The sequence below is a fragment of the Falco rusticolus genome, chromosome 4 (assembly GCF_015220075.1).
Source record: "Falco rusticolus isolate bFalRus1 chromosome 4, bFalRus1.pri, whole genome shotgun sequence".
In the NCBI taxonomy this organism is placed as follows: Eukaryota; Metazoa; Chordata; class Aves; order Falconiformes; family Falconidae; genus Falco; species Falco rusticolus.
In genome coordinates this window covers 110,207,238-110,234,602 of record NC_051190.1, presented here as the reverse complement: position 1 = coordinate 110,234,602, position 27,365 = coordinate 110,207,238, and the positions used below count along the sequence as shown (strand labels likewise).

The 27,365-nt window shown below is 46.1% G+C and overlaps 1 long non-coding RNA gene across 1 annotated transcript; it reads right to left on the bottom strand.

Moving 5' to 3' along the window:
* Positions 1–16,458: 16,458 nt before the first annotated feature.
* On the bottom strand, positions 16,459–24,446 carry LOC119146989. The gene is made up of 2 exons (XR_005103908.1): positions 23,883–24,446; positions 16,459–18,638 (listed from the first exon to the last, which is right to left on the bottom strand). It is a non-coding gene; the product is annotated as an uncharacterized LOC119146989 (long non-coding RNA).
* Positions 24,447–27,365: the final 2,919 nt, after the last annotated feature.

The window sequence follows — 27,365 nt, the reverse complement described above, 5'->3', positions numbered from 1 at the left end:
CCAAATCACCTCAAAAATGAAGCCGCCTATCTGTAGATCTTCACTCAACAGGAACAATATTTACTTCTTTATTCCTTACTTAATGCACACAGCATTATGTATTATATGCATAGCATGAACGGTAGATAAATCTAGGTTCTGGTTTTGACATGCAGTGGTGTTGCTAATAAAAGAAAAATGTTTCAGACAACTTTTGTATAAATCATGGTTATTTCTGTAGAAGATTAAACAATAGTTTGGTCCCTCAGGATATTCATGAACAGATGAAACATTAACCACTGGGTCTTAAATGTTTTATAAATCTGCAGTACATTCCTGCAATGGAGAAATAAAAACCATGATTTATAAGTCAGCAGTCCAGGGAGGGTTAGTTACTTTTGCAGAGACAGGCTGCACACTAGGTAGGGCTGGTACATTTTGCTTATCAAAATCTGGGATAGTCTCAGAGGAGTTGCATTTGTGCAGTGAGTTGCAGGTCATTGTGCACGAGGGGTAATTTGTACAGTAAATACATGAATTATTTGCTCGTGTGCAATAGCTGCATCTCTGGACTTGCAGGATCCAGGTTGACAGACAGCAGTGGATGCAGTGAAAATCCAAGGCAGGCCATTTCTCATAAACTCTTCATGCAAGACTTTTAATGCAAGTATAATATGGGGTATCCTTTATAATACAGACTATCTGGCAATTCTAGAACGGGGTCAGATCACAGCGTGCCTTGAACATGTAGCAGAGAATTTCTGCATTGGCCAGGAGAAGGCCAAAAGTTCACCTTGGGCCCAAACGCAATTTCCCACCTCTGGCAAGGTGGAGAGTAGGTCTGAGGGAGGTTAAATCCCACTGCACATCACGGCACAAGCTTTTGATCCTCCCCAATAACTGCAGGTTCAATCAATTGTGTATTTAAGGGCACATGAGAGTACGGGGTCAATCCCTTTCTAATCCACATGATATGGACAATTTAGCCACCTCTGCTTGCCTTGGCTCCTCATTGCTGTGATGTGCTGGTGCCCAAATGGTTAGGATAGTGATAGCAGCATCTATATGTCTCAGCATATAAATATTTGGCTTTATATATATATATAATATATAAAAATTATAAATATTTATATATAAATATAAGAAAGGTGTCTCAGCATCACAGTTAGCTCTGCATAGGTATAACTTCAGCTGCAGGCATTATTTGACCTTGCCTTTTCAAAATATGCACAACGGCAAATCCCTTTCGCTTGCTGTGGGTCTTCAGAAATGACAAGAAAACCGGTGACCCTCCAAGGGAACTGTCATATCATTATAAATTCTGAGCAATGTGGCTATTTGCGGCACACTGTATTCAGTGCCACACACTTTAATGCAATAGGAAGGAATATGGTTTGCTGGTGAAACTGGGGCATACAGGTCAGACTGAAGGGAGATAGCCAGAAAGTGGGATTTTTGTTCAAAGGGCACACTGGAGTTTGTGTTACCTGGTTTTCAGTAAAAACTGGAAGATGCTTTTGCTGGGGGGACAGAGGGGTTCCCTGGCTGTGAGGTCCGTGGCTCAGGTCCGTCTGTTCTGGGTGTGAGACCTTCCAGTGTCCCTGCCTGCAGAAAGGCCACCCTGCCAGCCTGCCCATGGGATTACTGTGAGGTCCTTGGGGCTCCTTTGAGGCAACACAGGCTTTAGCAGCAACGCTGGCAAATTTCCAGTTAGCTGGGTGGCTGTGGGTGACCTGCTTCCGTAAAGGTATGTGAGACCTGTCCTTACACCCACGTGTCCCTGTGTAGTCGCTGGGGTACTACCCAGCAAGAGGGCTTCAGCGTTGATGATGAAGGCTCGGAGGTCAGCATCTGAAGATGCCTGCAGGCACACAGTGGGATTTTATTTTTTTAAAAAAAAAAAAAGGTGTGTCACCACCAAATACCGACTGCTTGCAGTGACTTGGCTGTGCTCAGGATCCTTGGAAACCTTCCCAATCATTCTGCAGCTGAATCACGAAGCTGGCTCCTTCCTCCGTGGGCCGTCAGCAAGTGCTGACGGCGCGTCACAGCTTCCCGGGGCCCCGTTCGCCTTGTCGCAGCGGGTGAGCGAGGGTCCCGGTCCCCGTCCACCTTCCGCTGCAGTCCCGGGCTGCGCCAGCAGGGGGCACTCCGCGACCGCGGGTCGCGCGGGTGTCTGCACCTGCGCCATTCAGCCCCTCGGTGGCTGGCGTGAAAGGAATAAACCCGCGGGTGCCTATAGGTGTGGGTGCCTATAGGTGTGGGTGCCTATAGGTGTGGGTGCCTATAGGTGCGGGTGTCTGCACCTGCGCCATTCAGCCCCTCGGTGGCTGGCGTGAGGAATAAACCCGTGGGTGCCTATAGGTGTGGGTGCCTATAGGTGTGGGTGCCTATAGGTGTGGGTGCCTGCACCATACCTGTACATGGGTGTAGCCACATGCGTGCACATAGCTCTGCATACAGGTGTCACCGTCAAGGCAGGCGCATTATTCCTGCTCCTTCCCCACGGCAGAACTAAACGTACCAAGCCCATTGGTGTTGCCCAGCCCCACCGGGCACCCCCAAAGCAGAGGGGGAGGATTGGAGGCCACATAGTGCTTGTGCAAAAATTAAAAGAGAAGTGCAAATTAAATATGTGTTTCTAAAAACCAATCCCAGCTTGATACCATAGGACGTAATTGGAATAATTTAAAAGGCTGAGGCCCAAGCCCTAGGAACACAGGCTACGTGCTGTAATTGCACAGAGCTTATTTGTTTTAGCTAGCAATGTCAGTTAGGAATCAAGAGCTGCTTTTCAAAATACCAAGCAGTTGGGATTGTTCAGCTGTGTGTGCTTTCCCTGACTTGCCATGTTCTTTCTAAGATGCCTCTTTTAGGTTTTGGGAAATCAAGATGCTACCAACCATCATATGCTGTCACTTACACAGCACTTAAACCTGGTCATTTATAAACCAATAGTAATTTATAATTAATTAAACATCAAGGCCTGGCAGTCCATTTCTGCTCCACACCCGGTGATATTGATCTGTGTACTTCTGAGAGTTAAATAACTTCATTCCTGTGCTGCTGGCTGATGGATAACAGAAGGCTACAGCTAGCATTTTTTGTTTCCACAAGACATTATTGTTCAGGAACATCATAATTTAGTGATACGGCATATTGTCTCACTGGGCAGTCATCTCAAGTTTGGCCTGGAATATTTGTGGGCTTTTGTTTTTTTTAATAAAGGCACAAATTAATTTGAAATCCCAATCTTTTCAGGGTATTGAGCAAAGCCTGCTCTTAGCTACGGGCAAGCAACCAGTGCCAGGCAGGCAAAGATACTATTTCAGATTTAATCCAATATAAAACAAAGCTTCGGCCTCGTAAAGAAGCCTTTAAAATGACATGTATTTTCTGTGTGTGCTGTGCAGCCACCACAGAGCTAGTCATTGCATTGGTAACGCCACAGCCTAAAGTGGCCGTTTCCATATTTCAGGGCTTAGCACTGAAATGCAGATGCTGAGGGAGCAACCCAGAAACTCAAACCACAGTATTTGTTTCAACTTTAATCTGAAAAAAAAAAAAGAAAAGAAAAAAATAAATTCTCATTCTGATACAGAAAGAGGCTTTTACGTGATGCTGTACATTCACATAAATAGATTTTGAAGCTAGCAGGCCAAAGCATTGGCATCTCACCTGTGCCAGGCTTTCTCCAAGTCCTATGGGCATCGGGAAAGTAGTGCCTTCAGGAGCGTTTGTGTTACTCTGGGCTGGAGAAGGAAAACAAAGGGTAGGAAGGGAAGAAGGAAAAGGCTAGTCACACTGGAGCTTTAGCTCTGCCACAGAGCTGCTGGAGTTGAGAAACTGTGCTCAGGGGCCCTGAGAAAGGCAAAATGAGCCAAAACCATGACAGCTGTTCATTTTCATGTTTATACATTCCTCAAGAGATGGCTGTAATTGCCAACCGCTGGACATGTCGCCCAAGTGCAGCGAGCCAGGTGTTAACCCCATGTTCCTTGGCATGGGGTTATAGTGAGCGTTTTGCTCCTTCTCATCACCGAAATGCCGAACGGCTGTCTGGAGGCAGCAACGGCTGGGTGGCAGAGCCGCCATCGTGCTCACTGCCACAGCCAGCATCGCTCAGAGCTCCCCGCCTGCCTGCTCGACAGCCCATCCAGAAACTTAAAAACCATTTGGAGATCCCACCTCTCACTGCCTGCCCAGGCTGGGATTTGACATGCCTCAGACACAGCACAGCAGGAGTATTTTTATGTGGCCTCACCTTTGACCGTGCAGTCAAATGCTTCCTGCTCGTGTCTGTGAGTTGGGAGCATCTCCATCACCTCTGGACCATTACGGCTGCTGCCAGGCCTCTGTCCCCAGGAAGGAGCTGTGGGAACAGCAGTCCACTATTCACATGTGGGAAATCATCATCAAGAAGTGTCCTCTTTCCTGCATTTCCCTTTCCGGAGGAGCCAGAGATGGGTATCAGCAGATCAGAGAGGGTTTGTGCCCAGAAAAGGGCACGACACGCCGGCCTCTGGAGGCTGGCGTTGTTGTTCATCCTAGTTTTGTCACGTGTGATTCACTAAAGCAAGGACAGAGCCCAGAAGCATCTGAACGCTCTTTGCTTGTGAAAAAATATAACAAAGCCTCAGCTGGCTGGCTGTGAAGGGCACAGAAATTGCCCTCTGGTAAACTCTTCCTTTCCCTTCATTTCTTGCCAAAGAAGTTGTGGAAGTCCCTTCCCTGGAAGTGTTCAAGGGCAGGACAGATGGGTCTTTGAGCAACCTGATCTAGTGATAGATGTCTCTACCCACAGCAGTGGGGTTGCACTAGGTGATCTTTAAAGGTCCCTTCCAACCCAAACAATTCTCTGATTCTATGAAAACCCATGTCACGTAGGCCCATTGCATTTTCACTGGCTTAAATTTTCCTGGCACTATTGCCCCTTGGGGCACCGCTCAAGATATCTTGTATGATAAGAAGGTGGTCAGCACCTTAACAGATGATTCCCACCTCCATGGATAGAAAGACTTCTCTGTCAGGGGCTGGAAGGAAACATTAAACCTAACTCAGTGACTTTCCAGATTTCTCCCTGCTGTGAGAGCAGTGTCAAGAAAATCTGTTGGTAAACTTCACTGAATGTATTTTAGAGTCCTGACAGTGTTGGGAAGTATCAAGGAAGGAATTCTGTTCCCACACCCATGTCATCCCTTTCCATGTCTGCCACAACTATCCAGGTGCTTAATTTTTATTATTTTGTGTGTGTGTGTGTGTGTGTGTGTGTGTGTGTGTAGGCTGTTGGTCTTCTAGGAACTACATCAAAACAAGTTAATTAATTTCAGAGGTTGAATAGTCTGGTGATCAAGCAGTGATGGGTCAGGTCCCACAGTGCTGCCACCTTTATGGGTTTCCATTACTGTTTTCTGAAATGTACACTGTGAACGGTAGGTAGCTTTTCTTTTAAAAGTAACATTTTTGTTATAAGAAGAGGGCCCACAAGGTGGCTCAGGTGGAAAAGAAACGGAGAGGTTTTGATCCCTGGCTGGCATAGATAGGCCTGCAACAGGGAAGTGCTGCTCTGGAGCAGCCATGTGAGACTGTCCCAAAAGACCTGTTGATTTGGATTCAGTTAATGATGAAGAGGTGTGGAGTATCAAATCAGTGGCAATCAGTGCTGAGGGGACCTCTTTGCATGCCCATTTGAGAGACCAAGGGCTGAGACACAACAGCCTCCTCGTGATCCAGATCTAAGGGCCCTGTCCTTCTGACTTGCCCACAGGTGCCTTCTCCAAAAATTAAATGTACTCAAGTAAGACTGAAAAGCAGATATTTTCCAGCGTTTTCTTTTGAGTCGGTCAAGGAAGTTTCTGTTGAGCCAACAGTTGCCTCTTGTGTTTGGCAAATCCTTTCCAAAGCCTGTGAAGTAATTTATATTATTACAACTATAATTTCAAATGGAGAAGCACAGAATCATAGAATCATAGGATCATAGAATGGTTTGGGTTGGAAGGCACCTTAAAGATCCAACCCCCCTGCCATGGATACCTTCCACCAGACCAGGTTGCTCAAAGCCCCATCCAACCTGACCTTGAACACTTCCAGGGATGGGGCATCCACAACTTCTCTGGGCAACCTGTCCCAGTGTCTCACCACTCTCATATCCTCCTTGTATCTAATCTAAATCTACCCTCTTTCAGTTTAAAGCCATTACCCCTTGTCCTATCACTACCTGCCCTCGTAAAAAGTCCCTCTCCAGCTTTCTTGTAGGCCCCCTTTAGGTACTGGAAGGTTGCTATAAGGTGTCCCTGGAACCTTCTCTTCTCCAGGCTGAACAACCCCAACTCTCTCAGCCTGTCTTCATAGGAGAGGTGCTCCAGCCTCTGATCATCTTCATGGCCCTCCTCCAGACCTGCTCCAACAGGTCCATGTCCTTCTTACATTGGGGGTCCCAGAGCTGAATGCAGCACTGCAGGTGGGGTCGCATGAGAGCAGAGCAGAGGGGGAGAACCACCTCCCTCCGCCTGCTGGCCATGCTTCCTTTGATGCAGCCCAGGATATGGTGGGCTTTCTGGGCTGCAAATGCCCATTGCTGGGTCATGTTGAGCTTCCCCTCAACCAACACCCCCATCTGCGTGGCTAACAAACTGCTCATGGCAATAATTCATTATCCTGCAGTTCATAATGTATTATTAGCCATGAAGTATTGTTTTTGCTCTCTGAGTGGATGATGGGACATTTAACAGTTGAATGATGAGCAGACAACAACATGTAAGCCTGCTGATATAAGTCCTGGGTAATTCATGATTTCCAGGCCATCATTTATTTCTCCTTGAATCATCTGAGTAGTCACAAAACACAAGCAAGCCAACCTATCTGTAGCCCACATTAAATGCAAGTCAGTGCCAGCAGACACGTGGCATTCATAGCATGGGGTTCTTCCTCATCCCAGTCTGAGCTATCACCTCAGCTAGTTTCTGTGCCAAAGGTATTCTGTTCCCAAATGTCAAATTCAGAATGTGACAGTCATTTCTACATCAACTCCACTGAAGATTTCAAGGAGTAAGAAGCAATCAAAATAATATATATGGTATCAGAGAGAGATGGCAGGGTTTGAACTGCCTGACTAGGGTAGATTAGGAGTACGGCAGTTACCTGAGGGTTTTGCTTTGTGCTTGCGTAGAACAGGTGCCCAATAGATTGCTACCCTCTTTGCTAAAAAGTGTTGGTTGAAAGGTTACCAGATGGATGGTTTGGTAAAGTGAGACTAGTCCTTTGCTAGCGAAGAATTGACACTTTTGTTCTCTGATCCATATGACTCCAACTACCACACGCAAAGCCTTTCAGCTGACGCATCACGGAGCCTCGCGTAACTTCTCGGAGACAAATGTGAATGGTCCAGGCACAGCCTTTCTGCTTTAAAAGCCTTGTTACATGTCTGAGCAGTTCTGTTCAAAAGCATGCGGAGGAGAGCACTGCCTGTCTTCTTATAGCTACCAGTGACAAGTTTCTTCTGAAGAAGTAGAGTAGTGACTCTTGCTTGACATGGGATAACAATTTCTCAAATCTGCTGAAAAGAGTGATAACACATAAAGTCTCAAAGTTTATGGAGTCATTTCCAGTGATGCATTTTGGAAATAAAAGCCTTTAGGATACCAGTTTCTCTAAATTCTAGAAGGAAACAAGCATCTCTGCCTGTTGTGCTCATCCTATTCAGCACTTGTCACTGGAAAAGCCAACACCAGAACCAGGCAATTTTTTCACATCTGAAGCGCAGACGGTGGGAGTGATGCCTCACTGGGATGTATCGTTGCCACAGGTTTGTTCTCAGGCCCTCATCCCCACTGTGAGAATGGTCTCACAGTCAACTGCCTTCCTCAGCTTGTCTCAAAATGCGAAGAAGCAAGTTAAGGAAAGCTAGCACCCAGCCCTGGAGCTCCCCTCACTAACAAATGGGCTTGCTCAGTGCTTTTAGGGATGCCTCCTTAAAAATATTCTGAAGCGCTGGCCTTCAGCTCTCACATGTGCACCAAGACATTTCTTGTCAGTACGACAGGGAAGAGAGGGGGTTTTGGTGACAAGCTACTGCCACAGATACACCAAGACCCAAGAACCCAGCATATTTTCACGCTGGCAGGTCTTTAGTATCTCCCTTGACTCTTCCCCTCCTCTTCAAACGCTGAGGACATTATCAAAGAGGTTCAGCAGCTGCCAATCTGGCAGGAATCCTGATTAAAGTTTTTTGACATCAAGCCTTCACCACCGAAGGTGGTGGTGGCTGAGGGCCATGGTTCACCTCTGCTGGCCCCAGGACTGCTGCTGTGACACCCTCGGTCCCAGTCCTGCCTCTGCTCCTGTGGGGCTCTGCCAGCACCCCAGGAGTGCCTCAGACGTGCTCTCCATCCACTTCTCCTCCCTCCCAACAGAAAACGTTAACTATTCTACCTCATGCTACCAGTCATTACTTTTCCATTACTGATTGGCTTTAGGGGGTCATTACTACCTCTTGATTTTATAACCATGCTGGTTAACAAAGCTAGACACAAAAACTGGTCACTTGCATTATAAAACTGTATTGTTTCAGGGATTGCCTCAAACCAAAATCCTATGCCAAATGCATTTAGATAAGATTAGGTAGTTTTGCCTAATATTTTCTAGGCAGTATTTCTGTAAGAGCAACAGTATGAGATACTGAGGATGCTGAGATCTGATAAATGACCAAAATAAGGGTGACTTAGAAATTACCTTTTCCACAGATGAAAGAAATCAATCAAATTTGACTTATCTCAAAACCCAAGCTCCTATTAGATACATACAAAAGCAAAGCCCTCCATATGAAGACAGTAACTGTCCTTGATAGCCATGGAGTTTACCTGAATTGAATTTTGAGGAAAAGAAGACTTTACAGAATATGTGTATGTTTAAATTAAAATAATCTAGATTAGCTCCAGGCACCGATGATGTGTGGTGAGAGCTTTCATCTCTGTGAAGACTGACAACTTAGCTGGGGGAAACCTTCTCCCAAAATATTTTTCCTCTGCCTTAGCACTACCTCTTTATGATTACATATTATACCCAAGCCTCGCCCCCAGCCCTGTTGCATCCTCGAGGCTCCTGGCCCTGTGGGCTGGGGAAGGGCGCCCACCATGCCAGGTTATACCCAATGCATGATATCATTATGGCTGCTCATCTCTCCCTCTGAAGAGATGGGGGGCAGTAACACTCTGCCAAAGCCGTACAAAAACTGAATTTCTGCAGCTAGTCTCAAAAAAGCAGCAGTGGATCAAAAGCCTGGTGGGGAAGGAGCACCAGGGAGTCTTCCTGCAAAGGAAGACAGTAGCACGAGCTTGAGGCAGGGTCTCCACTGCTATTTTTTGCCTTGGAGCTGTGGAAAGAAACTGGCCTCATCCCTCCACAAGAGGAAGGTCCCCAGCAGGGAAAGGAAGCCACTGACACCCCCAAGGAAACCGGTAACAGCTACAGCAGTAACTCCCTAGAGCTGAACCTGGCTGTATGCATCAACCTGATGTGCCCCATTTATGGGGTGGCCAAAGGGGGCTGCATACCCAGAAAGGGACATATGCAGCAATAACTCCATCAGATACTGCCCCAGCCTTCGGTGACCTGTGGTCGAGGGTGTCTGTGTCCCCAGCTTGTGGCCAAGCATCCAAACTGGTCTGCCAGCAGCTGGAGATCATTGGTCCCTGGGGAGGCTTTCAGACCTGCTGGTGTCTAAAAATACCAAATGTTATACCAAAAAACAGACAAAAATAAAACTATATTTGATGCAAGATGCTTAATTACAGACATTCATCAGTTACGAATCTTGTGGCAGTTGAGGATCTAACCCTTTGCATGCAGAAAGGGTCATGTTCAGTCTTAAATATTTACAAAGCTTCCAGGCCATGGTTAAAAGTTGTAAGTGCCACACCTGAGGCATAAACAAATTGAATCATATTTCACATCTCCTGAAATTTAACCACCATTTCCAGTTAACTGATCACTGACTGAGGTCTCAGGATATTCTGGGCATATTCACTCCACTTTTTATAGAATGCAGCATTTTTTTTCACTTTTTTACATCATTTGAGACAGGGTTGCCTCTTCATGTTCCCATGCAGACTTTGTTTAGACAGTCCATAGATTTAAGACATGTTTTTTGCTCAAAAAGATGTGCTCTGAGCTCTCTGGTGAGTGCCAGGGGGTTTGACCTGATGGGCACGTTCCCACAACACAGGAGGAAAGAGTTAACACAGAGCCACTTGCCAACCTGGAACACAGGAGATGATGGATCAGTGTCCTAAATCAGCATGCATGATCGCAGTCACATAAACAATGTATGAGTGGGATGATGGATTATACCATTTGCAGTATGTGAAAGGTTGCTTCATTTTTTTCCTTCCCCAAAACTGAGGGTTAGCAGTAAAACAGTCATAAGTTAAAGCATTGCATTAGCTCTTCTTAAGAAGAATATTAAAATCTTAAATACAAAGTGTCATGGGTAGTACAGACACCACTACGTGTTTTGAGCTAAGAAATTGTAAGCAAAAGAAAAAAGTATAGTTAGTTAACGTTTCTTCCAGGAATTTCTTTCTTTTTTGTTAAATATTACCACTTATTAATCGTATCTAGGCAATTCCTAGCTTAATGGTACATTCAAAGTAGATTATTTGAAATTTAATTTGGAATTCATTCAAATTCAGTTCTCTTATACCATAGAAAAGTTTTCAGTCTCGGAAGGGCTGATCTTTAGATTAAATGCTTTACTCTCTGGAGGAAAACCAATAGCCTATATATGCAAGAATGCAGTTGAAATACTGGCCCTCCAAAAGGATTTCTCAGTTGGCTTTTTTTTTCCGTATTTCTAGAGTTTCCTTGGAAAATATGCTGTCTGACCTCCTGAGGGAGCAAAGCATCTTCTCCACGAATTAGGTTGGAGAGCCTGGGAGGAAAGCAGCCATTTGCTCCGACATCGTGCTCTGTGGGTTGCTAATTTGAGTTTCTGTGAAATGGAACCAACTTCAAGTGCCTCAAACGACTCCTATCAAGCGCCGACATTTCCAGATAAGGAGAACATTAGCTCCTGCGTTGTCTTCCTCTGCAGCCTCAGTAGGCTGGTTCTTAGCCCTCTGCTCTACAGTATCACTGCATATTTACTCTAGCTTTTTTTTTTCAATGCCAAGTGGCTAGAATTACTGGGAGGTTTTCTACACTGTGGGGAAGAACATGATTTTTTGTGAGACAGAAGCAGCTCGGCAGAAGAAATGGGAAAATGTAATTTCCATAGCTCTTGAGATGAGGAATAGCAAGTGTTATGAGGGTAATGTAATGGGGCAAAATCCCCTCAGGTATTTGAAATCCTCAAGAGGCTATTGAAAGAAGGAAATTAATTCAAGAACGTCTTGCCAGTCAGGTTATTGATATCAGGAGTGGGTTTTGCTAAGGGCTGCGTGGGAGGGAGATGTCTGGTGGTGTTCACAGCTACGTGATGTGGGCATGGCTGAGTGGTTGGCATCCAGTACTCTCACTTGCTGCTGGATCCTGACGAATATCATGGCCTTTGTAGCTACTTCTGTACTGAAGGACAGGTCTGGCCCTTGTCCCACTGATGCTCCAGCCCAGCTGAACCAGGGCACTGCTCCTGCCTGTCCATATGCCCTGCCTCCTGGCCTGTGGGACAAGCCAGGATGCACAGAAATAGTGCCAAACCCACAAGTTTCACATTTTTTGTTATGACTTGTTGAAGGACCTCGCCCAGCCTCTGCTAGTGCTGGCAGAGGGAGGCAGCAAGAAGGCTGACAAAGGCCACCCTAGCCTCACCTCATTCACCCCCGAGAGGCTTTGCTGGGCTGTTCAGGGAGAGAAATGCACCTGCGGTCCTACTTCACTGTCGGCAATAAAGTCACACCTGCAATTAAGTTCCCTTGTTGTGACAAAAAAAGCAGTCCCAAAGCACCCTATCAAGTGCCTTCTCTCAATTAATGTGAGAAGTGACATTTCATCACTTGTGTAATGAGCTTAATATCATCGAATGTTCACTTAATACAGTTATTAGTGGCTGACCACGAAATAAAGCCAGGCTGAAAGGGATTAGTGGCTTTAATGCCAAGGATAATGGGGTTGGAAGATGGTTATTTTATTTTTCACTGAGTTCATTATTATTGCTATTATCTGTATTGCCAGTGTTATTGCTACAGCAGCATTAGGATGCCTTCGTTACTTACCACTACACAAGTACATGCCAAAAAAGCGACCTTTGCCACAGGCGGTTTGTGACCTGCAGGGGAACACGCAGTACTAGCCTGCTGGTACCGCTGCTGCGGGACTATGGTACTGCTTAGGAGTCTTCTAGATCTTTTAAAAAAGATTGTTGTTGCTGTTGTTATTGCTTGCCAGCAGGGACGGGACTCTTCTCTGCTCAACAAATACCCAGCAACTAAAGAACTGAAAATGAATGACATGGAGTTCCAGAACAGATTAAAAGAATTAACAGTAACGACCATCCAGTCCTGGGAACTGTCTTCTGAGCTTTGAGCTTCAGCTGACCTCCCTTTTTCAAACAGTTTATTCTGTTCATCAGTCTTTGCTGTTTTTATAAGGCGAAAAAATAAGCAATCCTCCCCCAAAGTAGAATCATGTTATTACATATATATGGAGCTCTTGAGGATGAGCACATTTATCTTTTTCTGGTTTAGTTTTGAAAATACATCGGCCACTTCGCCGCTGTTCCTCCCCTATTCCTGTTAGGATGACTGCCAGCTCTGCACAGAATGCTGCACGTTGGCCGCACTGGGGCAGAATTAATTTTCGAAGGTGCACAGCATCGGGACACATGAGCAAGGGCCCTGCTGCGGTTATATCGTTCACTCACAATGTGGTTTTTTTTTTTTCTGGTTTGAGCTGCCTCGACAGCAAAAGCAATTTGAACAGCGGTTTGCTTCTGTGCTAGGATCAGTTTCATCACGTTTGGCATCGCGAGGGACACTGGTTGTCCAGGGTGAGCCTTAGTGCCTTATGCAAAACCAACTGAGCAGCTGCCGTGGCGTCACTCGCTGCAGCGCATTGCTGCCCAGCCTTCCCCAGCAAACAGAAGCAGCCGGATTCCTCCCAGCACTGAGGAAAGAAATTTTTCTCTACATCTGATGTCTTTCACCTCTCCTGCTCTTAGTTATAAATATTCTAGCGTCCGAGCTCAGATGAATAATGCTCATACTACAAATAACTAAACCTGAGGAGCTCTGTATTTAAAGGTGAAGAATCATTTCTTTTGGAATTGAAAGTGGGTTTTTTTCTTTTTTGTTTAGCAGCTTTCAAATATGAATGAAATTCTTCCGTCAAAGAATTGCAATGCTGGGGTTGTGGTCTCATTTTTAAACCTGGAAACTCAGGTACATATTTCTATCCAGCGTAGGTTTAAGACAACATTAAATACTTTTTAAAAAAAGGGGGCAGGGGGCAAGGAGCCCTGTACCTATGGACATGAATATATATCATGTCAGCAAAACCTTTCTAACCGATCATTCTGCTTTCAAGTGATCTCATCTATGTGGGGATTTTTTTGTCTTCTGTGCAACTCCACCATTAAGAAACTTACATGATTGCACAGTTCAAATCCACACAGGGAACGTGAGATTTTATTGTTCCTCTTTCGTGAGGCTATGGTTAGTAATGACTTCAGTAACGCCTCATAACCCATTTGTAGTCTAATATCTCCTTGAAGAAGACAGACAAGTTCAAGTCTTCTTTTTACAAAATAACTCGTCAATATGTCTCCTCTTGGCAGAGCTGTACTGATTTAAACCCAAGAATAAGGAATTAAATAAACATAGGAAATACTGGTTTTGAGTAACTGAATGAAGACTTGGGATACACTGCAGACACCTGTTTGTTTTGAAAGTGCTGAAGCGAAAAGAAAACCTGGATTTTGGCTCTGTTCTCCCATAAAATAATTTTCAATACTAAGAAAATTGTAAGACCTCTCAGCGATAAATATCTCTGGCATATTGAAGGTTTTATTCATCAGGGACAGTATGACATAGAAACCCACAAATTCAGGATTATTGGTTGAGATCTTGCCCACGGCCACGCTCAGGATTGTCTTGTTACTGCAGCTACCTTTTAAAGCTACTGCAGTTACCTTTTAAATTTGCTCCTGCCAAACTGCTGCAAGCCAAACCCAGTCACTTCGCATCTGGCTGCTACCTGCCACCATTCCTTTCCTTTCCAGCAAGGAAGCCCCTTAACCCCTGTGGTGCCTGCTTTATTTTTTTTTTCTTTGGTGTTTACATTTAAATAGGTCACTTTAAAAACTTCTGTACTGTTGAATGGGACCGCGAGCGTTGAAAAGCAAAAACCTTAACAACTTTAAATACGCTACAACGTAGCAGCTGCCTCTTCGCTTGTGATGCTTAAAAAGATGCATATCACTAGTTTTGCAGCTCCTTGTGCAAATTCAAATGCTTTCAAAGGTGCCTTTTTCCTAGACATAGCCATTGCACAGTCACCAGCTCCACAAACTGGTAGCTGGCTCCTGTAGGCACATGGCACCTTGGTGCTTCAGCAAAGCCAGAGGAGCACAGCCTTCAGAAGGGAGGCCCAGTGCAGCAATGGATTTGGCACTCCGGTAAAGAACAGGAAAAAAAAAGATCAAACAAGTCCTATCGGGGAGAAGGCTGGATCATGTTAGTTATGAGCCTACATAAACATATGCATGATTATCAATACACAATGGATGGTCCATGTTGTCAGGGTGCAGCCCCACTCACTGCCTATGCTGTGTGTCCCCCCCAAAAAATTGGTTTTTGTTATCTGAGAACAGGTAGGCATGTAATTTCGCTCCAGATTTTGCTGTACAGCACTTGCATTAAATGCTTTAAAGAGTACATTTACGACATTCATCTCCCTGTTTATATTCAACCTGCATATCACGTATTTGTCAATTTAAGAAGTAGCACTTTCCAGTTCATTTGGGTGAGCATGAAGAATGAGTTACACCAAGCTTCAGACAATGCTGGCTCATGAATAGGCATGAAACTTTTCACACCTATGGATTAAAGCCAAAGCTGCTTTTCTGTTTGAATACATCAGCACTTTGTTCTCACTACCACCTAAACCACTGGGCTCCATTTTTGACAGTTTTATCTCAAAGAACTGCCTAGCACCTCTGGCTGAGATGCATTTTGTGCTCTTCGCCAGCATGTGCCATAACCGTGTCTTTGTTAACAAATGCCTTCAGCTCCTCATGCTCTTAAGATCTGGATCCCGTGAATACTTGGCATCTTCAGAGTCTTGCTTGGCAATTGACAATTCAGACAGACATGTCAGACACGAACTTCCTCACCTACCCCTCTGTTCTCAGAGGCTTTGCACCATCTCCCTGCACGCCAGATCCCCAGCCATCACACCTCCTCCCCGCATCCATGCTGCCCCAGCTTCTCACCCACTTGTTTTGGCAGAACAAAACCCAAACACCCTTTACTCTATATCCAGCAGTTATTTCCAAAGCTGCTCAGAGGCTCTCTACTCATCTCCTGTTGTCCCCCATCCTATCATTTAGGATATTCATGCAACAGTGGTATAGCCCTTACCCTGAAAAAAGCTACTAGATTGGGCCAAACAGACATATCAATATTCTCTCCAGAACTAGTTATGTTGGATGCACCACAGCCTAACTCCCAAACTCTGGTACTCCAAGCATGGGACAATGTTTAGCTGCATGCCTTTCACCCCAGCACATCCTTTACATGTTTATTTTTATACATTTAACTTTTACTCCCTATTTGATGAAATGTTTGCATAATTAAACAAAACTCCAGCCTACTAAATGGCAAATTAATTCTTTTGGGTTTCCCCACTTCTGCAGTGGTTCACAGTACTAAACTTTCCTCCTGACTGCTTTTTCTAAGCAGCACAAGTTATGAAAAGTTTCCCTATGCTTGTGAAAACATCCCTTAAATCTTCCTCAGTTTTTTTTTTATCCCTTTTCCTTAAGGGAATACATTGCCCTGGACTAGATGGCTCTTTTGCTGCGAGTACTCATTGCTCACCAGGAATTCCCCAAGCTGGCAGCACTGCCATTCCTTCACCCAGTGCTACACACAGGTATTCCTCCTCCCCTGCCTGCAACTACTCTGCTATGACATGCATTGTAATCAAATAATACTTAAAAAAACCCATACGTATTAGGTGTCTGCAGTGAATTATTTTTTGACTATGCAAAATCTGTTCAAAAGAGCCATTCTGTACACCACACACTTGGAAAATCTTCATAAACATCAAAATCCAAAAGCCATACTCTACGTACATATAAAAATGCATGTTTATGTGCATATATTTAGATAATCACATATAATTTAACTTTTTTCCTCCTAAAAAAAGTTTCTGAAGCAAAATAAACAGCATTAATTTGCCAAAGTATGATCCAACAGCAACTCCCCTCACAAATGCTTTTTATTCTTAGCGTAAGGAAACAATTTCAGTCTGGAGACTATAAAATCCATTTGTAGTTCAAAGTATTTTATTAGGTTTCTTTTCACATTTAGTATCTTTGAATGTGACCAAGTACAATACTTTGTTAAAAGCTTTACATAGCTAGCAATACCTCTACTGCTTGGTCCTATACACTGAAACAGCAACTGTCGCCACTATTTACCTGCATACATCAGAAGCGAGCTTAACGCTGTTATATAAAGCTTTTTATACCTTTTATGGTTTTATAAAGCATTTTAACATTACCCTAAAAAATAAGCTGTTCACTTAACGTGATTTAAGCACAAAGATTTCAAAGTATTGAGACAAAGATCAATATGGGCCTGCAATATATGCTTCTCACGCTTTCACTCGCCTTCATGCTGCGAACTACACAGGGCAAGCAGGCCATATAATGCTGAAGACAGTATCTACTCTATATGTACTATGAGCTACATTGCCCAAACCCTTGTTTCCTTTACAGACAACTGCTAAAGTTTGCCTTTACATCTTCCCATTTGCTTGCTTGACCCCAAGTATAATTGAACTTAACACCACATCTAAACAGTATGGTTCAGACAAGTGAACTGTACTGAACAAGAATGTAATCCAGACCTGGATGCTTAACGTTAAGCCAAGAACACACAATTTGAATAATGAAATATTTTAAATACAAGATTCGGTTTTCATTGTATTTTTATTTTGGCTGCTTAATCAAACCCACATGGCAAGGACTGCACTTAATGAAACTACAAAATTAGTATTTCCCACCAGCCTGTCCATAAACCCACAAGTGAGCATAAGTTGAATAGGTTAGTTTAAAATTTTGTTGAAAAGGCCTTTTATGAGAGAAGTACCCTCTTGCAGGCTTGAGCCTGCTTTCTCTTCTCTGCTTTTCCAGGAGTGATCCAGAGTGACGGCAGCTCCCCTTGACCACCCAGCCTTGCCCCTGTACACTATCCCCAGCTTTTCAGTTCCACCTCAGCTTTGGCTGGCTGAGAACACATCAGGGTGGAAATCAAAGTTGTCATCATCCACGCATTTCCTCAAACAGTCACTTACAGTGCTGTTGCCTGAAACTTTTACCTTGGAGGACTTGCGAGCCTTCCCTTTTTTTTTTTTTTGACTTTACTGGTATTGATTGTTTACTGTGCATGGGTTAAGTACAGCTCCGCTTTCTTGGCAGTGCTCTCTTGCATCTCCTGCTTCTCTCTGAAGATGACAATTATATTTTAGCAACAACTGTTCATGTACCGTGGGTCCTCATTCGTTTAGCTTAGTTGACCATTTCTGAAATAATGGATTTATATTGTATGACAACAGCCCTAAGAACCCAGAATTTGAAGTCCATTTTTATTTTCAAATTAACACACAGCATAAATTAAAAGGCCACAGTACGTAACTATAGTATTTTATGAACATTATGTTTCAGGTACTTACTAAAGCATCTCAAGGGGCACTAGCTCCTTCCACAGAGTGCAATTATACATAAGGCTCCCAAATTAGTTTGGTCAACGTAGTCTGGCAGTTTAACATCTTGGGAAGTGCTTACCAAATTGCAATCAGATGGACATCAAAGTTCACAGCAGAACATAAAACTTGCTCCTCGGGCAAACTGCACGGCCTCTTCCACCCACCACCCTCTGCCGTTACCCCCCCCCTTTCTGCTTCTCTCTCCAGCTGTATCTAAATCTTCTTCTTCCTGGTCCCTCAAGCCATACCTACAGGCGAGCGCAGTACATCGGGCAGCAGCAGCAGCAAAGCAAGTATTGTCCACCATATCTGCTCGTCAAGGCAAGGACTCCAGCTTTACCTTTAATGACTAGTGTGAGATGCACCTTTTCTCCATGGCTTGCTCCATGCCATCAGCTTCTTGCCTTAACTTCGTGGGGGATGCAGGGATGCAACTCTAAAGACTAAACACGAGCAACCTTGAGGAGTCGGCGCAGCCAAGCAGATATTCCTTATCATTATTTAAAGCCTTCATGCCTAACAGTACTCTATGAGGGGAAAACACCAACGGCTCCATTCGCCTTCAACTGCAGCAAACCCTCACCTCATCAACACTTCTGCCCCGGCATGGTCCTTCGCCCCCATAAGGAAGGGTGATGTGCCATGCCCTGCTGGGACTTTCCCCAGTTTCCCCTGCCAAAGGAGCAAGAGGGCAAGGTGCAAGCCTCACAGGCACTGCGCAGTTTGGTTCAGCGCTGCAATGACACCACGAATATTTTTATCAGTCTATTAACATCACTGCACTGGGAAAGCTTCACACAAAAGAAATCTCTGAGCTTCAGTCGCTTCCTCTTTTGGGCCCAGCCATGACTGAAGAGCAAACCCCACTACTCTTCAAGGATTTAAGTCACTCAGGAAAGTGAGAATTCCTCTGCATTAAACACACATTTAATCCCATACTTTGCTACTTACGAAGGTTAAAGCAAGAGTGTACTAATTCTGATGGGATTCAACGTTTTTTTTTTTTTAAACACTCAAGCCTCAACTCAAGCTAATTAACACACTTGAGTCAAAAGCGATCACTACGTGCTTTACATTACATTTATTCAAATCAGTATTGATCTTCTGTAACCCTTCTCCCCCTCTGCTTTACAAATGAAAGGATTATTCATGTGACAATAAGCAGCAATGGAAAAAAACCTGTGGGATAGGGAGAAGACGGAAGGAAAGGAAAAACAGTCTTCCGGGCATAAAGTCAGGAAAAGAATCACAGAATGGTTGAGGTTGGAAGGGATCTCCAGAGCTCATCTGGTCCAACTCCATGCTCAAGAACAGCCACCTACAGAAGGTTGCCCAGGACAATCTCAGACAGTGTTTGAATATCTTCAAGGATGCAGACGCAACCTTCCTGGGCAACCTGTGCCCATGCCTAGTCACTCTCACAGTGACAAAAGTGTTTCCTGATGTTCAGAGCACCTCCTCTGTTTCCGTTTGTGAAAGAAGAAACTAGAGGATGAGCGCCAACTGCTTTATCTATGGTTATTTCCCCAAACTAAGACCATCCTTTCTCTGCCTCTTCCAAGGAATCAGCACCTGAAGACACTGTTAGTGAGTCACAGTTCTGGGACATGCTAATGGGAGCTGGGAGTCAGCAGGGCAAGAGCGACAGCACTCACTGCAACTGGGCTTGTTGTCTAGATACAAATTTAAGACACCCCCAAGACACCCAGCTGTCAAAATGTGTCATATTAAACATATTAAACAAAACACAAAACATTTTGCTTGCCTAAATGGGACTACTCACACAACTTAAAATATGCTGTTGTCATTATTTTGAGTCTGTCATACTGTTAATGATGTTCCCACAACTAGTGCTCCTGCAAGTTACCACAAAATACATTACGGATTTTATTGTGCAAGTGGGTCAGCATTCAGTATTGAGACTTTTATAAAAAGCCTACTTTTTTTTTTACTACATTTTACTACTGCTGAGGAACATTCACAGGTGCCCTGCAAGAGACCAAGTGTGGGTGCAAGAATGTCGTTTCCAAAACTTGAAAGGTAAAAACCATCAGACAGGGTACAAACTGCCATTGCACCAAAAGGTGGTATTGCTTCACAGCCCAACTGAAATCAAAATGAAGCGACAATCATTCATCAATAGTCTAACACTTTTTTCATAAAGCTCAGGACTCTGTATGCTCATTTCAGAAAGTTTTTATAGGTATGTACTTAATTCAGCACGTAATTATTGTTGTGCTGGCTATATGAAGCCAAGTTTCAGCTCCCTCATCCTGCAGTTAATTAGAATGATGGTGCAGTACAACACCTCCAATATATTAAGTACAGGCTCAACCGTACCAAGCTATTTTCAATAGCATTAGCACCAGTATTCCAGAAAATAAAACCTGGTCATTGCAAAGGTTATTTCCAGAGTACAGTAAGTACAACGGGCATGGGGTTGAGTTCCTAGCCCGTCGCACAAAGCAAGAAAATAGCTTTATTTGAGTGGCATTTGCCAAGTTTTTCTAACTTCCACTTCCCTCCCAAAATAAAATAGAAAATAAACTTGGGACAGTTTAGCAGTTCCAGTTTTCACTCATAAGAATCCACCTATTCAATGTCCTGTTTCTACCAAGACCAGGTTCACCTCCTCTGGCTCCAACTACAAGGCAAATCCTTCGCTGCATGGTGCCATTAACCCACCTCAATTACTGCAACTCTGCTTCCCATTCCGCAGCCAACAGGTACGTGTGGCCTTGTGTTGGTAACTCAAGTATCCTACAAAGTATTTCCATCCTACTGTCCCAAGATTTAGAGAAAAGACCATTGCTACCACCGAAAGCCCAACAAACAAGACTCCAGAAGCCACTGCTCCGGGTGGGCTTTCCGGGCATGTCACTCTACATGGATCCAGAGAATTTTCTTGAACATAGCTGCCCACGCAGCAGATAAATATAAATATCCCAGGGTTTTTTTGGAGTCAGCTCATGACTTCCAATACAAATAAAGTATTTCATTGGACTCTACGGTCTATTTATAAATTTTATCATACAGTTGCTGGAAGTCAGCAAGTCTATTTCTGTTTCTAGTAAAACAGTACAAGTTAGTTCCATGAAAGCACACGTGAAAGGCTTGTCATTTTCATCTCTTCACAGCATTTTTAGATTACAGGTACAAGAGTTAGATTTCTGCTTAAAACTTCACCAGCTCAAAATCACATCTCTGGAAGCTAAAGTAAGCACGTTCCTCAATTCTGTCAGGTTCAGTGGCATCCTAAGATTAACCAGCTATAGGCTGTGCAGCTTGCCTCTGCTTTATATTCCCCGTGCTCTTAATTATTCACCCATCACAAAAACTAAAGTGGCTGCCACTGAACATGCACACTCTTAAGAGTTTAACGAGGTCCTGACCTAGAAAAGACAAAAGCACGTGAGACATCACCTTTTATACTTCTAAAATGTCCCTTTAAATTCTGAATTCAAACTTCAGCACCTACATACAGAGTTCAAGGATTTCCATACAGCTGGATCAACACATGCAGGGAGTCTGGGCCATGCTCAGATCCATTCAGTCTCAACCTTCAGAGTACTCGACAGCAAACTCCTTTCCTGTTCTCCAGCTTGCAGAACAATAAATAGGTTTGTATCATTTCCTTTGCCCCTTCAGATAACAGACTCTTACTGTTTTGGAAATTCATGTAATTTACTCAGCATGCTCATTTGCCACTCTTCCAATGAGCAAAGGACTGTAATTGGAATAGACTCTCTAAAGCATCAAAAAGCACCAAAAAATAAAGCAGCAGAGTTTAGAGTATGTCTCCAGTGATGTACTGCCTAACAGGGAAGCAGAAGACACCACGGAGTCATGGGAAAATAAGTTGTATCAATGCAGTTATACAGTTTGTCATTCAGACTTTGTTAAATCGCATCACCAATTCTTTTTCTGTTTCCAATTCTTGCACCACCTTTATCAACCACTACTCTTAAAAGGTTAGTCAGAGCTCTTCATCTTCCCAGTCAAGGCCCCAAGCACCACTACGTACCTCAAACTCGCTTCAGAAGTCTTAGACTGCAATGAAGTGAGAAAGTTCAAATGCCAGGGGACTATTAGATCACATACAGTTCAGTGTAAGAAGAAAGCACAAAATCGGAAGCACTGAGCTTTTTTCTAGTCCCACCTGAAGGCCACGTGATTTCCTGTATCAAAGCAGAAGTGTCACCAAAAGGTCACTATTCAAGTATTACTTGTAGGACAGGAGGTACAACATGCTGCAGCCGTGTGGCAAGGACAAGTGAGGGCTATCAGGAGGCCAAGCGTTACTCACCTTGCCTTCAGGGCTGGTCAGCTGGACCACCAGGAAGCTAAAGCATATGGAAAATTGGCTCCAGCTGAGATGTGTTAAAAGAAAGCCAACTAACTCTTTATTCCCACTGTAGCTAGACTTCGGTTTGCTATCTGCCATCACATTCAGTCTAGTGCAAAAGAATTCTGCCCAGAGTAGGGGAGTGGGATCCTGAATTTATACTGAAATAAGCTAAGATCCAAACATGTTACACTTAGCCTAAAAAAAGTAAGCGTTTGCTCCAGTCTGTGGGTTTCCAGAACTGTAAGAATCTATGTAGTTTTAACCACCAAACCTGAGCATCTAAGAAGCTTTTATGAGATGTGCAGCACCCCCTCCCCCCAAGGGATATTTAGTACAAAAATTGGAAACTGCAATTTGCATTGCATATCCTGCTAGGCAGGCACCACCCCTAAATTAAATACAGTGGGACTTTAGCCCTGACAGTACAAGGTGTTTCCCTATAACTGCACTGATTAAACAGTTGCAGACACCAGACTTCCAAATCCTTTTTAGCAGACATCACACTGCACAACATAAAGCGGCAGGCAATTGGCCAAAAATGGTTAGCAAAAAGGATTCCTTAAACATCCAGCATCCAAATATAGCCCTAGCTGGTCACATGGGCTGCCATACAGTAAGTGCTCCTCACTTTACCTACCCTTTGATTAAACCGTTTGAGCTAGAAAGCACATACTTAGAATAGCATTTCAGTTTCTAGCCCAATTCCATGAACTGTACATTTTTTCTGTACCTTCCATGTTCAGATTAGCAGAAAGGAAAAGCTGATTTATGTTTCTAGCAAGCCCAAAGGGGATCATTAACTACAAAAGGCTAACAGAATATATGAGACCTCTAACATGTATGTGTACATGCACACACATTTATGTGTAAGAGCGGCATATCTGCCATATAATGCAGCTGCTGTCAAAGTACTTGCTAAGAAACTCTACAGCTCATAACAGATTTTTCATTTTAAATAAATTGCTATACCTTACTCCACCTGACCTCTAGCAATTCCTGTTTTTCAGATTACTCTCATTATGATGAAATCTGATCAGCTGACTATGTCCACCTCACAAGAACTTCACAGCTTAGTTTACACATCAAGAAATTCTGCGAAACTTCTGAGGAGAGCCAGGCTGGCTTCTGTACTGTTGCCAGATTCCAACTTAAACCGAAAAAAGTTGAGCTTGCTCCTTTCTTTCTCAGCCCTGAAAGCCATTGCCCATGTTGAGCACGGTGCAGGTGTCAAATAAGGTTGTATTATAAAACTTTGCAACCGCACTAACACACATGGGTGCCACTTACCCCTCCAAAGCCTCCCCCCTGCACCAGCCAGGATGAAGCCTCGCAGTACTCACGTAAACCTCGTGATTTTTGAAGATGCAGAGGCTTGAATTTAAGTCGTAGCTATTACCCAAGAGAAGTTGGAGGTTCGAGGCTCCTGAAGAGGAAAACAGCTCAGTGCCACAAGGCAAGGCCTGAACACTGAATCAGCACACTTACGTGCTGTGTATTACAACAGGGTTCTATAGCTCAGGTTTTTGCTAAGAGCACAAAGTCTTTCATCCAACTCCAGCCCCTAGTTAAGCTACTACTGTAGTACACAGGCACAGCACAGTTCGGAGCAGCGAGGAGCATATTCACATACCCACCACCGATGCAGCTGCACCGAGCACCAGTTCGTTTCACATTTATGCCGGCAGCCTGGCCGGCCTGACCGTGCTGAAGTAGCCCTCGGGTACCCAGATGTCGTGCTATTTTTACCCTGGAAAAGAAAAAAAAAAACAACCCCAAAAAACAACCCCCAGAACGAACCAACCCAACAAGACTTCAGAGCGGGAGGCCACGACGGCAGAGCTTTATTGCGAGGTGCGGCTGCGGCACCCGGTGGGCCTGGGCCGGCCGCCCCGGCGGGGCACCCGCAGTGACGTGTCCACCTGAGGCTCCGGGGCCGCCGCCGCCGCCGGAGACAAAGTTCTGTAGTGCACTGACTGCTATCGTACCCAGAGTCGGAGTGTCACAGAACTTTGCTTCCGGAGGCTCCAGTCCTCCTCCGGTACCGGCACCGGGGCCGTCGGCCAGCACAAGTTTCCCTGCCTGGGGAGGGAAGGCGCACACGGTTAGAGGCGGGGAAGGCGGCCCCCTCCTCCCCCCCGGCGGCTCGCCCGCCGCCCGGCCAGGGGCGGAAGGATACAGAGGGTGTTTTTTTTTAATGAATAAACCCCTCGAAAGACCACCACCACCACCACCACCACCACCCCCCCCTCCCCGGGAGCTAACGGGCCGCCCTGCGCTAGTCGCAGCCGAACGGCTGCCCGGAGCGCTGCCGGCTCCCGCTGACAGCCCCGCCGCCGCGGCCCTGAAGCGGCCCCGGCCCCGCCTAGCAGCGCCCGGCATCCCGCCGCGGCCCCGCAGCCCCCCGCGGCGGGGAGCCCAGCGGCGCCCCCCCCCCAACACCCCGCCCCGCCCGCCTTCCCCCTCGGTCCCCGCCGCCCGGCGCAACAGGTCCGGTCCGGTCCGGTCCGCCCCGCCGCGGCGGCGGCCTCGTCTCGTCCGGCCGCGTCCCGTCGGGCGGCAGCGGCCGCTCGCGCCCGCCCCCGCCGCGCCGCGCGCCGCTCCATCTTGACTTTTGCCGACGTGGAAATTTTGGGTTCGGGGACGAGCCGCGCTCTTATTGGCCGGCGGCGGGCGGGGTCGGAGGTCACGGCTGCTGTCGCCGCTCCGCGCCAAGCCGCCTCGCAGGCGGCCCCGCCCCGCCGCCCGCCACGCCCGCCCGCCCACCCGAGGGGCGGGGCCGCGCCGCGGGGCCCGGTGGCCGTGGCGGCCGTTGGCGGCGGGGGGGAGGGGGCGCTGAGGCGGCTGGCGGGCGCCGGGAAGGGCGGCGGCGCCCCGGCGGTGCCTCGGTCCCCGATGCAGCTCGGCCTCGACCTCGGCGTGGGGCGTGGGGCGGGCAGGGGTGCCCGCGAGACCGCTGGGGTGCGGACGCGGCGCCGGTCCTCGGTGCGCCTCGGCGGCGGCGGCGGCTCCGCGGCACTCCCGCCCCGGCCGGCGCGCAGCCACGGCTTGGGGACGGCGAAGCTACGCTCCCGCAGCGGCGGCCGCGCGTAGGCCGGGTCCAGCCCTCGCCCGGGGCGCTCAGCCCCGTCCTCGGCAGGCACCGCCGGCGACACCTGCGAGGCCGCGGCGGCAGGCAGGCTCCGGGCGCGCCTCCCGAGGCCCCGGCGGCGGGAGCTCGGTGCCAGCCGGCGGCGGAGGTGCCGGCCCTGCGCGCTGGCGGGGCTGGGGGCGGGCGCTCTGCCGGCCCCGCGCTCCGCTCCCGCAGTCCCTTCAGGGGGCCCGGTGTGCCCCGGGAGGGCAGCCCGGCCTGCGGCAGGTGCGAGCATGCGGGCGCCGCGATGTGGCTCATTCCCGCTTCAAATCGGAAGGACCTTGGGAAGAGCGTGACAGCTTTTCCTGAGGAGCCTGTCCCCGCTCCCCGAGAGGAAGGCCGGGGGATCCGTTTCTCTCTGGAGAAACGGCCGGGAGGTCCGTTTCTCCGTCTGGAGAGGGTGTTTCCCGCTCTCCTCTCCAGAAGGTGTCGAGGCTTGGCTAGTTCCATGTGGATCTCAAAATACGCTGTAGTACAAACCCAACTAAATAAAGCTTAAAACCAGTAATTTCTGCAACTTTCTATCTCTTGCACTGAATTACAGTCATTAAAGTTAAACGTATCTCGCTGCTTAGCTTGTTCCCTGGGCTCAGACGGAGCAGCTAACGCAGCTGACAGCTTGAAGAGCTGATGCAGGATTAAGCCTGTAGCCATGTAGGCCTCAGCCGGGAAAATGCTGCTGTGCTTGAGGCACTGCTTGAGCAGTCCCAGAGGAGCCATCAGTCTATATGAGCTACGTGTGGCTGAACGTGACGTGCCTCCTCGTGTGGGCCCTGTCCCGCTCTGGCATTGCCGCACGGGTGAACTCCAGCGCTGGTGTGGTCCGTGTTGCAGGATCACAGTGATCTATGCTAGTCCAAACCTGTGGCTGTCATTTTGGTATCTGAAAAGGAAATAAATTGAAAAACACTTTGAAATATTTTTTTTTTTAGTTCACATATATATTTTTTTTTCCAATTTAATGACTTTCAATTCCGACTTTAAAACCTAGTGTTTGGGGAAGGAGCACCTCAGAAGAATCTCTTACCTTTAAATACTTACATTTTGTCTCCTCTTGTTTAGCCTCTTCTTTAGCTTCTTTGTCTGCAGAATCAGAAATGGCAAGTCTTCCCTGAGCCTCTCTGCTCTGTTTACAAAGCATGTACCCCCCTCGCTGTCTGCACCTTCCCTGCGCCGTTCGGTTTGCAGCCCCGTTCCGTTTTGCTGCAGTTCCCCATGTGTGGTATTATTTCCCATCTTGCTGTTCCCACTGTAGTCCTGCTCCCTCAGCATACACCCCATCTTCCAGGCCACGGAGCTGGCCTCAGCTATGCCATTGCCACTTGGCTGTGTGTACAGGAATACCGATTTTACAGTGTGTACGCGCTGTAAAAAAATCAATGTTTCAGTAGATTGAGCAGAGCGTGCAGCAGTGTAATGGAGCACAGCCTGCTAATGTAACATGCAGGGGTCCTCATTCAGAGATTGAGGTCAGTCAGAAAATGGAAATGTGTTTTCTTATTTTATTGTCTGTTTCAGATTTAATATAGGTGTTTATGTTCTAGTGTTTAACTTACATCAGGGCACACAGTTACTTTAAAGTCATAGCCAACAGAATGTCACATATCGCAGGCAACTTACACAAAAAAGCATGCCTCAGGCATACAGTCCATTATTTAGAGCTTAATATACCCCCTCTTTCCCTTATCCATCATATGTCTATCAAACAGCAGTTGGGAGGAAAGAATAATTTTTGTTTCTGCAAATAAAAACTCATTTTCTGTTTGGTGCGAACTTGAGTTCTCATTATGTAATGAAACATGCAGTGCTTTAATGAACTCCGATATAGCAGTACATATCAATGAGTATCATAAAATAAGTGTAAGTCAAAAGCATGAGGGAGGAGAAATAACCAATGTGTGGCACAAAACCAGAGTAAAAACTCCCATTGATTTTAATGGACCTGGGACTTCAGCCAGAATGCTCTCCATGATACATTATCTG